The 11,181-nt window shown below is 44.5% G+C and overlaps 1 protein-coding gene across 1 annotated transcript in view; it reads left to right on the forward strand.

Moving 5' to 3' along the window:
* The first annotated feature begins 4,735 nt into the window (after positions 1–4,735).
* Positions 4,736–11,181, forward strand: part of ZNF133 (zinc finger protein 133) — a 30,403-nt gene continuing 23,957 nt past the window's right edge. Inside the window, exons 1-2 of the mRNA XM_023518383.1 lie at positions 4,736–4,811; positions 6,278–6,457. The gene's annotated coding sequence lies outside the window, so the exon portion shown is untranslated. The remainder of the gene's footprint in view (positions 4,812–6,277; positions 6,458–11,181) is intronic.

An 11,181-nucleotide genomic window follows, 5' to 3' on the forward strand; every position in this document is an offset into this window, starting at 1 on the left:
GCAAAATAAACACATTTCCAGATAAACCAACACAGAATTCATTGCTATCAAACTTGCACTATAAAAAAATACAAAAAGCTGTTCTGAAAGCAAGAGGAAATTAATACTGAAAGGAAATTCTTGTCTACAGAAAGCGATAAAGAGCATTAGAAATAGTAAAAATAAATATTTCTCTTTTTCTTCTCCTAATTTCCTCATAATACAACAGACTCTTTAAAGCTAAGCTGGGGTTAAAGCCATGACTACACCTAGAACATGGGATGTCTTATCTCCTGACAGATCACAATAGTGAAGTTTTGCTCTTTTATATTTGACAGATGGGAAAAACCATGATCTTGAACAACTATGAGAAGGCAAGTAACTGGCCCCGGATCAATTGTACTACACCAAACCTGTTCCATCAGAATGCAAGAACACAGGTGGGACAGAAAAAAAGTATTGATCAGATGCCTCTAACATTCAACACACAGTTTCTTGAGCAACTTCGGGCGCATAGGGTTAGTGTTCATTTGAAATCAAACAGACAGAAAGAAGCACATGAACAGAGACAGACTGTGTAAGATAGAGAAAGTAAGCCCAGTGAGAAGAGGGCAGTTTGTCGGTGGAGGAGACAAGGTATGCCCGTACTCTCTTAGGTAAAGATGAAATCCTGGAAGGGAGGAAAAGTATTATGAACTGAATTGCAGTGCCCTAACTTTCATATATAGAAACCTAACCCCCAATACGATGGTAACTGAAGATGGGGCTTCCTGGAGGTAATTAAGTTTAGATGAGATTACGAGCCTAGGCCCCTCATCATGACATGGAATACCGTCCTTCTAAGAGGCACCCCAGAAACTTGGCACCTCTCCCTTCACCATGTGAGGACACAGCAAGAAGACAGCCATCTGGAAGAGGACCCTCACCAGAACCCAGTCATGCTGATTTCAAACTTCCAGCCTCAAGAAATGGGAGGAAAAAAGTTTCTATTATTTAAAATTCTATAGTACTTCCTTATGGCAGCCTGAGCAGATGAAGACACAGAGCCAAACAGTCTTCAACAGCAGCCTAGAAGCCAGGAGAGCAGCTTCCTCCTCACACCTCACTGCCTCCCCCTTCTGGAGCTGCTGAGTGCTGTGTCATCTGCACTGAGCTGCCCTCACCTGCGCAGGACCCGCAGATGGTGTGGCTCCTCCTGGATATCTCCAGCTGGGTGAGGAGTTTTGGTCTGGAAAGTGGGATTTCTGCTCATAGGGAAAGACAGGAAGGTGACTGTAGGTTATAGGCTCAAGATACTATTTCAGAACTCGGAGCTAAGCTGGATAGTGAAGAAGAGTTGTGTAGCATAAGAAACCTCTGAGCGGCCTGTAGCTCAAGCGGCTAAGGCGCTAGCTACATACACCAGAGCTGGCAGGTTCTAATCTAGCCCAGGCCTGCCAAACAACAATGACAACTATAACCCCAAAATAGCCGGACGTTGTGGCATGCTCCTGTAGTCCCAGCTACTTGGGAGGCTGAGGCAAGAGAATCACTTAAGCACAGGAGTTGGAGGCTGCTGTGAGCCGTGATGCCATTGCACTCTACCCAGGACAACAGCCTGAGGCTCTGTCTCAAAAAAAAAGAGAGAGGGAGGGAGACCTCTGAGCACTGGAAAGGTGAATGGTAAGAGAAGGGAGCCTCAGCTGAGCAAGACAGACACTGATTCTACTCCTTGCTGGGTGGACAAAAATCTCATTTGAATCTAGATTACCTGAGAAGATAATTTAGTCTGGAGAGAAAGACTTGAAGTGCAGTACACACATAGACACATCCCTATCTGCTCTCAAATGTACAAAAGAAAAAAAAAAACCAAACTGGGGCAACATGAAAAAACAAGTCTTTGTTTGCAAGTCTAACTCTAAGGCAAAAAGTCACTTGGAACCTACTCTATTGACTGGCTTTTTTGCATGAAGGGTTTAGGCTGCTCGGTGGGTCAGATTTTAAGTTGTCAGAGAAGCCATCATCATCCAGTGAGATCAGACTGCTGTAGTTCTCCAGTACTGCCTTCCTGGACAGGTCCTCTGAGAAAGATTCCACAGCCTCCAAATGTAGATGAAATCCACAGCCTGAATATCATGGGAGTCCATCATACCAACCACAGTCCTATTCACTCTGTTGCCTCCCCATGGCACAGAGTGAACCACTTTTCTGCTCATGTTCAAAGTGAGGGAGCAAGAAGGCTGTCTTGGGGAAGATAGGTAAAATATCTAGACTTTGTTTTTGACTGTAACCCTGGTGCTTAGTTTCTAAGACCATAACCCTGGCCCATATTCAACCAGCATCACTTGTCTACTGTCTAGATTTTAGTCTGGCTACGATGGGTTTAGAAGAAAAAAGTTTCAAACCTTGAAGTACTTTAAATTAAATGACACATTAAAATATATAAAATTATTGTCTGAGGTTTATAAACTTGGAGAAATCTTAATCTAGCTGTTTATGATAGGATTAAGGATCTGAGCCCCTGGTTGGGTTTAATTCTTGCTATGCAGTGTAGTCAGAGGACAAGCAGCACCAGCATTGTCTCAAAGTTCATTAGAATGCTGGTGCTTGGGCTCCATGCAAACGTGCTAATTCAGAATTTGCATTCATGATTCAGAATCTGCATGTTTACAAAATCCCAGGTGATATACGAGCATATGCACATGTTTGAGAAACACTGGGTTAAATTACTGACCCAGGTATGTGGTTAAGTAGTAATAACAAGAAACCAATGACTAAACTTCTGATTTTTCAAAATAGTGTGTGTATCTGTCCTTTCTATTATTACATGACACTTTCCCTTCCTAGGATGAAAGCAGCTTTGTTATGAATGGATGCCAGGGCTCCACTCTGAACTCAGTTTCTTGGGGTAGTATCCAGGTATTGTATTTTCAAAAGCTCCCAGGTACAGCTGGGGTCAGAGGAATCACAAGTCATCATACAATAGTGATCAAAGGTGGCGTCATGAAAAAGAGCCAGCTGGGTATTTGGTCTTCAAGGACAAATACAAGGCAGGATTTAAGAGCTAAGGAAAGGAAAACAGTCAAGGTATTCCAGATGAGGTATGAGATGGGGTGGTCTGGAGTGGGTGGGAAGTTCCAAAAGGGAAAGAGGAGATGGAGAAAGCACCAATGAACATTTGCAGAAAGCAGGCAACCCGTATTTCTGGATGGAAACTCCTAATTATTAAATGCTGGGTAGTCTTTCACATATTAAACAAGAGGCTTGCCATACTAAACACTGGTATGCCACATGGGAGCAATTCACTCTGCATCCTTACCTATGTAAGTGGAAAATCAGCCTACTGTAAAACCATTTGCTACTTCGTCTCTGGCTGTAGTCATGACAGTCTGCCCAATGGCTCAGACCCTGAGATTCTGACCTCACTTCCTGTTCTCTTCCCACTGACAAGTGCTTCTCCAACTCCTCATCTGCACTTCTTCCTTAGGCAGCTCAGGTGGCCCCCCATCCTTAAAGTCTTCCTGGTTTCTTATCACCAGGCCCATGAGATCTCAACCATTCGTGCCCCCCCTTACCCTTGAGTCAGCATCAGCGGACACTTATACATGGACGACTATGCCTTGTTCCTTTTAACGTCCACGTGTATTAACAGCTATTCCTTGGAGACAATGTTACCAAGAGTGGGGCAGAGAGGGATATGGAAGGATAGATTAAAGTAAGACTGAACAGTTCTCCTGGGTCAAGGCTGAATTGAATTCAAGATAAAGTAATGCAACCTACGGGCAAGAAAATGGAACGGATTGGTCCTCCAGGAGCCAAGAAGGAATTTTAGGAAATTCTCAAATTTCCCTAGCTCTCCCAGCCACGTGGTCTTCCACAGCAAGATGAAGGTTCATAAAGCCTATCCGAGGAAGGTGATGAGAAATGAGAGGGTGAACAAGCCCTCTCGCAGTGAAGTGGGGCTTCCTCTCCAGCTCCCTAGCTGGGGCATCCCAGATGGCACCAGAGCAGCCTTGTTTCAACCACGACCCCGAACAAAGACCCAAAAATTCAGGCCGATAGCGGGCTGGGCCCTAAGTGATCTAGGATTGAGGCTTCCTTCCCCCAGGGCATGAGTGATAATTTTTCCATAACTTCGTGGACTTCAATTAAACGAAAAAGGATTTCAGGGCACCCGCGGGTGTTCGGGCTGCGCGCAGGATCAGAATCCGGCGCTACTTCGTACTGGATGTGAGTCCTTGGGTAGACTGCGGGCTGCCCCATGGCCTTGGAATTTGAAGAACATATGTCCTGGACCATGCTACGGAACACAGGGTACAAATTTCCACCCCAAACCTAAAGCCGGGGATCCCCGTGGCCGCCGACACTGACCAGTCAGTAGAGAAGTTCGGGCCCCAGGTCACTAACGCCCGCGGTCCTCAGCCCTGAAAAAAAAGCGCCTGGGCACGTCATTTCTGCGCGCCAAGGGGCGGCCGGCACCGGCTGCGGAAGTGAGCGCAGGGGTGACTGGGAAGTGTAGTCTTTGCAGCCTCGGAGGCAAAGGCGTTCAGAGTGTCAGAGAGCAGTGAGCTTCCCCGGAGTCTCTACGTGCTGTATGCATGTGGTTTTTAAAGGAGGAGGGGCTCCAAGGGCCACAGTGGTCGTTCTCCAGGTGGCACGGCACTGATCCCAGAAATGGATCTGTCAAAGGCCCGAGAGCTGCGGGCGGTCAGGGCGCCGCCGTTGCGCCGAGCATCCTGGGAGGTGTGGTCCCCGCGCCGCGCCGAGAGGTCGGGATAGTGTAGTCTCGCCGCTCCCCGGGAGGAGGTCCTCAGCTGGTGGCTGGAGCGACCCCTTGTTCTTTGGTGGCGCTGGTGCGTGAGCCTCCCGGGAGATCCTTGTAGCAGTCATACTCTTATCTAAGCGGAGGGCCATGGAAGACTGGCTGGTCTGTAGGCTGAGCCTGGGGACCCTGGGGATAGGGCGGGGACAGGGTTGGGGGGACGCGCTGGCAGGGCTCAGGCCGTGTTCTCCTGGATGTCTCATTTTGGGGGTGTGGGCTTACATCTCCAGGAGAGTTGAGTGAAGCTCAGTTGTGAAGGTGGGTGCAGGGCTCGGGGTTCCTGCCCTAGGGTTCCTGGGTCAGGTTTGGTTTTGGCTGAAGTCGCGGTACTGGGAGAGGGGATCGCTCGTGCTACACGTACCCGGATTTAGGGGAGTGGGGTACTTTTGACAGTCGGATATTTATTTCCTTGGTGGTGTGGGGAGGGGGCTGTCCCAGGGACCTTGTGTCCCCAGAGTTTGGTCGGTTAGGAGCTGGTGGTCTTTGGGCCTAACTACACCCTGCTTTTTGGGAGTTAAGGACCGGCTGACTTGGCCAAACAAGCAGGGGTTGAACCGGGTGTGGGGTGTTCATTTTAGGGGATCTTAGGGTCTCAGTGCGGCTAGTTGCCCCTGGGTTCAGACCTTAGAGGTGTAGGTCGGGCTGGGGCCCACTGGGCACATTTTTCAGAGGTCCCAAAGCTGTAATTGATCACAAGAATCACAGATTTCCATACCGCTGGTGTGGCCAAGCTTTGGGATTTTATGTTCCATTTAAACTTTTTTATTGCAGAGAAATTTTAAACCGCCAGAAATAGAACTCCATAGACCGAATCCACATCACCCAGATTTAACACTTATTAGCTCTTGACCAGTCTTGATTCATCTCAAAGTGGGCAGGAGGAAATCCTTACAACCCAGAGGTTCATCAGTTTTGTTGTTTAAGAGCATGGTTTTCTGACTAGGCGCCCATAGCACAGTGGTTATGGTGCCAGGTTCTAACCCGGCCTGAGCCAGCTAAAGAACAACTGCAACAAAAAATAGCTGGGTGTTGTGGCGGGCGCCTGTAGTCCCAGCTACTTGGGAGGCTCAGGCAAGAGAATCACTTAAGTCCAAAAATTTGAGGTTGCTGTGAGCTGTGATGCTACAACACTCTACTGAGGGCAACATAGTAAGACTGTCTCAAAAAAAGAAAAAAAAGAGCATGGTTTCTACAGCAGAATTTCCTGTAGGCTCCCTCACTTTATAGCTGTTTCACCTCGAGCTCGTGGCTGACCTCACTGTGCCTTAATCTTCTGGTCTGTAAAATGAGGGTAATAGCCTGTATTTCATTGGATTGTAAAACCCATGCAGTGGCTGCAATAGGCTCTAGAATGTACTACATGCTCAGTAATTATTACCTTTCATTATTAATAACAGACACAGAGGATCAACTCATGCTGAGTGTCCACAGCATGTCAGGACAGGCTGGTTCCCAGGAAGCTGCCCACTATTCTTCTCTACTTTTCTTCTGTGACAGTTCCATTCCTGATGCCATTAAGGAAGAAGCAGCACTACCCTGCTGGAGCTTGAGTATTTCCATTGACTGTCCTGAACATTTTTTTTGTTCCTGTTCTGCCTCCTGTGGCCCCTGCCTGCCCAGAGAGGCCTGCCTGCTGGGGAAAGCAAGCGTCCTGGGCTCCTGACAGGCCAGCTTCAGGTGAGTGCCTCTTACCTTTCATGTTCCTAGCCATGAGCAGATTTCCTTTGCTCAACTTGGACATCTGTGTCCTACAATGTTCCATCCAGGGACCAGAGCCCCAGCTGGTTCAGAAAACAAGCCTGTTCTAAGGGTGACAGTTTTCACAGGGAATATTTTCTGGCCCAGTGCTCCCATTCATTATGTACATACATCCCTGCCCCTACTTTCCTTGTCTCAGTGTTTGTTCAGACTGCTCATTCCCCGGGCTTGGCAGGTGCTGTGAAGTTGTCAACATTCTGTTCTTGTGTCTTCTGTTCTTCTTTTCTCTTTTCCCTACCTGAGTTTTCATATTTCACCTGAGAATACTTCAGGAGTCATCTCTAACACATAAGGACTCTTTGCTTTAATGTAATCACAATTTCACTTTTATACCTAACAAAATTAATAACAAACCTCATTTAAATCCAAGCCAATATTCAATTTTCTCTAATTGTTTATTTTTATTTATTTAGTTAGTTAGTTATTTCAAGACAGGGTCTCACTCTCCTGCTTGAGCTAGAGTACAGTGACATCATCATAGCTCACTGCAACCTCCAACTCCTGAACTCAAGCTGTCCTCTCACCCTGGCCTCCCAAAGTAATGGGATTCCAGATGTAAGCCACCATGCCTAGCTTCTCCCCAATGGTTTAAAAAAATACCTTTTGTCCTCAGTTGGAACAGCCCTGATCCGAGGAAGGAGAGGGAGAAATATCTGGAAACAACATGATGGCTTTCTCTGTCTCTGCCACTCACTCCTATTATTTCTTCTGACATTGCCAATCTGCATCAACTGCTGTTTAACTTGATCACACTGGGCCTCTGTATTTTCCTTGCATCTGGTTGTTTCCAAATATACCTCCCATTTGATTGGCTGTTGTGTCTTCTCAGTTCCATCTGTGCATATTCCTCGGTTCCTGGTCCTTCCCTCTGTCTCCATTCCTGCACTGCCCCAGCTTCCTGTCTCTTCTCCTTGCCTTGTTTTCCTCCCATTTAGAGCTTAATTCCTTGAAAGAATTACCTGTACTTGCTCTATCCATTGCCATCTTTCCATCGTCTTTTAATCATTTCAGTAAGCCTTTTTGGATCTACTCACCAAAAAAAATATTCTTGTTAAAGTCACAGTGTTCGCCCTGTGACTAAAGCCTGTAGTTAATTCTCAGCAACATTTTACATAGTTGCTTATTCCTCCTTAATATATCCTTTGTCATGATTGCTCTTTGGTTTCCAGGTCTTCCTGGTTTTCCTCCTGCCTTCTAGGCTGCTTCTCCTCTCTTTCCTTTGCTGGCTCCTTCACTTCTACCAAACTTCCACTGTGGAAGGTCCCAGTTCAGTTGTTAGACCTCTCACTTTCAGTTATACTACCTCTTTCGTGGTCCTGTCTACTCCCAAGTCTTTAAATACCATCTGTCTGAGGCTTAGCCTAGATCTCTGCCTTCAACTCCACATCCAAGGCTCCTACTGTCTCTTTCACATTTTTACTTGGATATCTGATGTATGTCCCAAACCTAATGTGTCCAACATTGAACTCTGATCACTTGGGAACATGATCTGCCTCAATGTAGTATAGACAATTCTTTCAAGGAGTTTAGCTCTAAAAGGGAGCAGAGACATGGCATTTCCCTCCTTCAGATTTCTCAGGCTCAAAACCTTGGAGTCATTCTTAATTCCATTCTTGCTCTTACCCCCCATCTGTACAGCAGATCTGTACTCTAAAATTCTCCATCCCCTGCTGTTTTCACCATGGTCTAGGCCACTATCTCATGTGGTTGGTCATAGCCTTCGACTGGTCCCTTTGCTTCTTCCCATGTCCCACACAGGTGTGATAATCAGTACAGCAACTGGAGGGATCTTTTAAAATGTAAATCATGTCGTGTCATATGTTTTCAGGCTTCTTGTCCTAACCAAAGTCAAAACCAGTGTCCCACAAAACTAGGTCTGATCTCCCTGCATTTATTCTTAGATTTCCTCTGCACCACTCTATCTCAGTCGTGTCACACCAGTCAGTCCCAGTGAACTGTCTGTTCCTTGAGTGCACCAGCCTGACTTACCTCAGGGCCTTTGCCCTGGCTATCATCTTGCCAGACATGTTCTTTTCAAAGGTGTCCACTTGGCTCACTGCCCCATGTCCTTCAGTCACCTCAGAGAGGCCTTCTCAAACCACACTATTGAAATTCCAAAGCCTACTTTTCTCCTTGCCTTCTTTTTTTCTCTGCATATCACTTGTCACTTTCTGATATACTGTGTGTCTTATTTATTCGTTTCATATGTCCATCTTCTTCCTCTAGATTTCCATGTCAGTGAGGTGTTTTTGTCTTTGTTCACTTTTGTGTCTCGAGGTTTACAGTAGTACCTACCATGCAGTAGGACCTTGATAAATATTTGCTGAATGAAGGAATCACTGGATTTGTGGATATAGAGCTACATTTGGGAGTAAGTCTGAGGCAGACTGGAGTGTTGGGAAATGGTCTGCAGAGACTGTTGGGAGGCTCTTGCCACTGCCCTAGCACCCAGCTGGTGTAAGGGTGGAGAGGAATCAAAAAAGATGGAATCAGTCAGCCTTGATAATTTGTTTGCTATGGAACAGAGAAAAGTGGTCACTGGACTGAATAAGTACATGGATTATACAAAAGATGCTTTGTCATCAGGAAAGCTAAAGAGGAAGGCACCGTGTGTCTGGAAGGGTTCTGGTTATGAACTGCTGCACAATAAACCCTGCCATAAAACGTAGTGGTTTAGAAGAACAGCCACATTATAATCTCTAACAATTCTTTGGATTTCCCTGCATCAGCTGGGCAGTTCTTGCTCTGGGTGAGTTATAGATTTTACTGTTGCTACAGTCATTTGGGGACTCATTTGGGTTGGTTCCCTCACATGTTTAGCACTTTAGTGGGTTGAGTGGAAGGCTGGAGTCACCCTATTGAAAGGCGTCATCATATCCATACAGTGTCAGGGCCTCCGTCTCTTTTCATGGTCTCTCCAACAGGGTAGTTGAACTTCTTACATGGTAACTTGGGGATCCTAAGAGTGAAAGCTATCTAGACCTCTTAAGACTTAGTCCTGGCTGGGTGCAGTGGCTCACACCTATAATCCTAGCACTCTGGGAGGCTGAGGTGGGTGGATTGCTTGAGTTCATAAGTTTGAGACTAGCCTGAGCAAAAAGCAAGACCCTGTCTCTACTAAAAATAGAAAAACTGAGGCAAGAAGATCACTTGAGCCCAAGAGTTGGAGGTTGTTGTGAGCTGTGACACCACAGCACTCTACCCAGGGTGATAGCTTGAGACTCTGTCTCAAAAAAATAAAAAGACTGAGGCCTATAACTGGCACCACGTCACCTTTGTCACATTAGTGGTTAAAGCAGGAACAAAACCAACCAAAGAAACTTTCAAAATTTAAAGCTGAAATAATTTTAACAGCAAAATAAACAATGATAGTATAACTGATAAGATATGAATCCATAATGATATACATAACTGAATATGCTTTCAGGGAGACTGAATGGTTTTTGCTTAGAATTTAAATTCTAATTAATGAATTTAAAATGAAAGAAGGAAATACAACATTATCATTTGGTAAACACTGCAGTAATGCCTGTTGCAGACAGGTCCACACATGTGCTAAAATTAGTGGATGGAAATATGAAGAGAAATAGGATATATAATTTCAGAGTATTTCTCCCAAGATACTTATTAGTTATAAAGGGAAATACAGTGACTTTACAGTGGAGAAAACCAGCAGACAGGACCTTTAACCAAGTGGCCAAAATCAAGGGGAACATCCATCACCAGTAACAAGACACATCAGTATCACGACTCATTGATACAGTGCCCTAAAAAGGACACAACATCACAACATCTGAGGTATTCTAACAAAAAAGGATATAACCTCACTCTAAACATGAAAAAATACCAGACAAACCAAAATTGAAGAATACGCATCAAAAGCACCAAGTTTGTGAAAACAAGAATAGACAGGATCTGTCTCAGATTGGAGGAGACCAAAGCTACATGACAACTAAATGCAGCATGGAAACCTCAGTTGAATCTTGGACCAGAAAAAGTGCAGTAGAGGAAAGACTGGTGAAATTTAATTTAATTAAGGTTATACTCATAGCTTAGTTAATAGTATTGTGTCATTATTAATTTCCCGGTTTTGATCATTGTACTGTGGTTTTCTAAGATGTTAACATTAGAGAAAACTGGGTGAAAGGTATATGGGAACTGGTATTTTTGTAATTTGTAAGTCTAAAATTTGTTCCAAATAAAAAGGTTTTAAAATACATCAATCCTATATTCTTGAATTTTCTTTGGTTTTTTATTTCTTATCCTTAGATGTGTTAATATGATATATTATAATAGTGGATTTCCTAATGTTGAAACAGTCCTGTATGTCCCAATAAGGTCAAAATGCCACTAAAATAGAAGAGAAAGGGATAGAGGAAAGTGGGAAAGTGTGCTGAATGTCGCATATGCAGTAGGTGGGAATTAAAGGTAATACACAAAATGAAATTATAAATTTCTAATAAATAATGATAATGAAAACACTACATGTGTATGGAATTTATTTGAAACAGCATTTATTTTAAAAATATTTACTTTTCCAAATAAAAGCATCAGTATAAATTAAATTTCCAACTCAAAGAGCTAGTAAAAGAAAGTAATCCAAAGGAAAGTACAAAGAAGGAAATAATAAAAATGAAAGCGGG

This window comes from Otolemur garnettii, unplaced genomic scaffold, assembly GCF_000181295.1.
Source record: "Otolemur garnettii isolate 467f Iridium unplaced genomic scaffold, OtoGar3 scaffold00136, whole genome shotgun sequence".
Taxonomy (NCBI): Eukaryota; Metazoa; Chordata; class Mammalia; order Primates; family Galagidae; genus Otolemur; species Otolemur garnettii.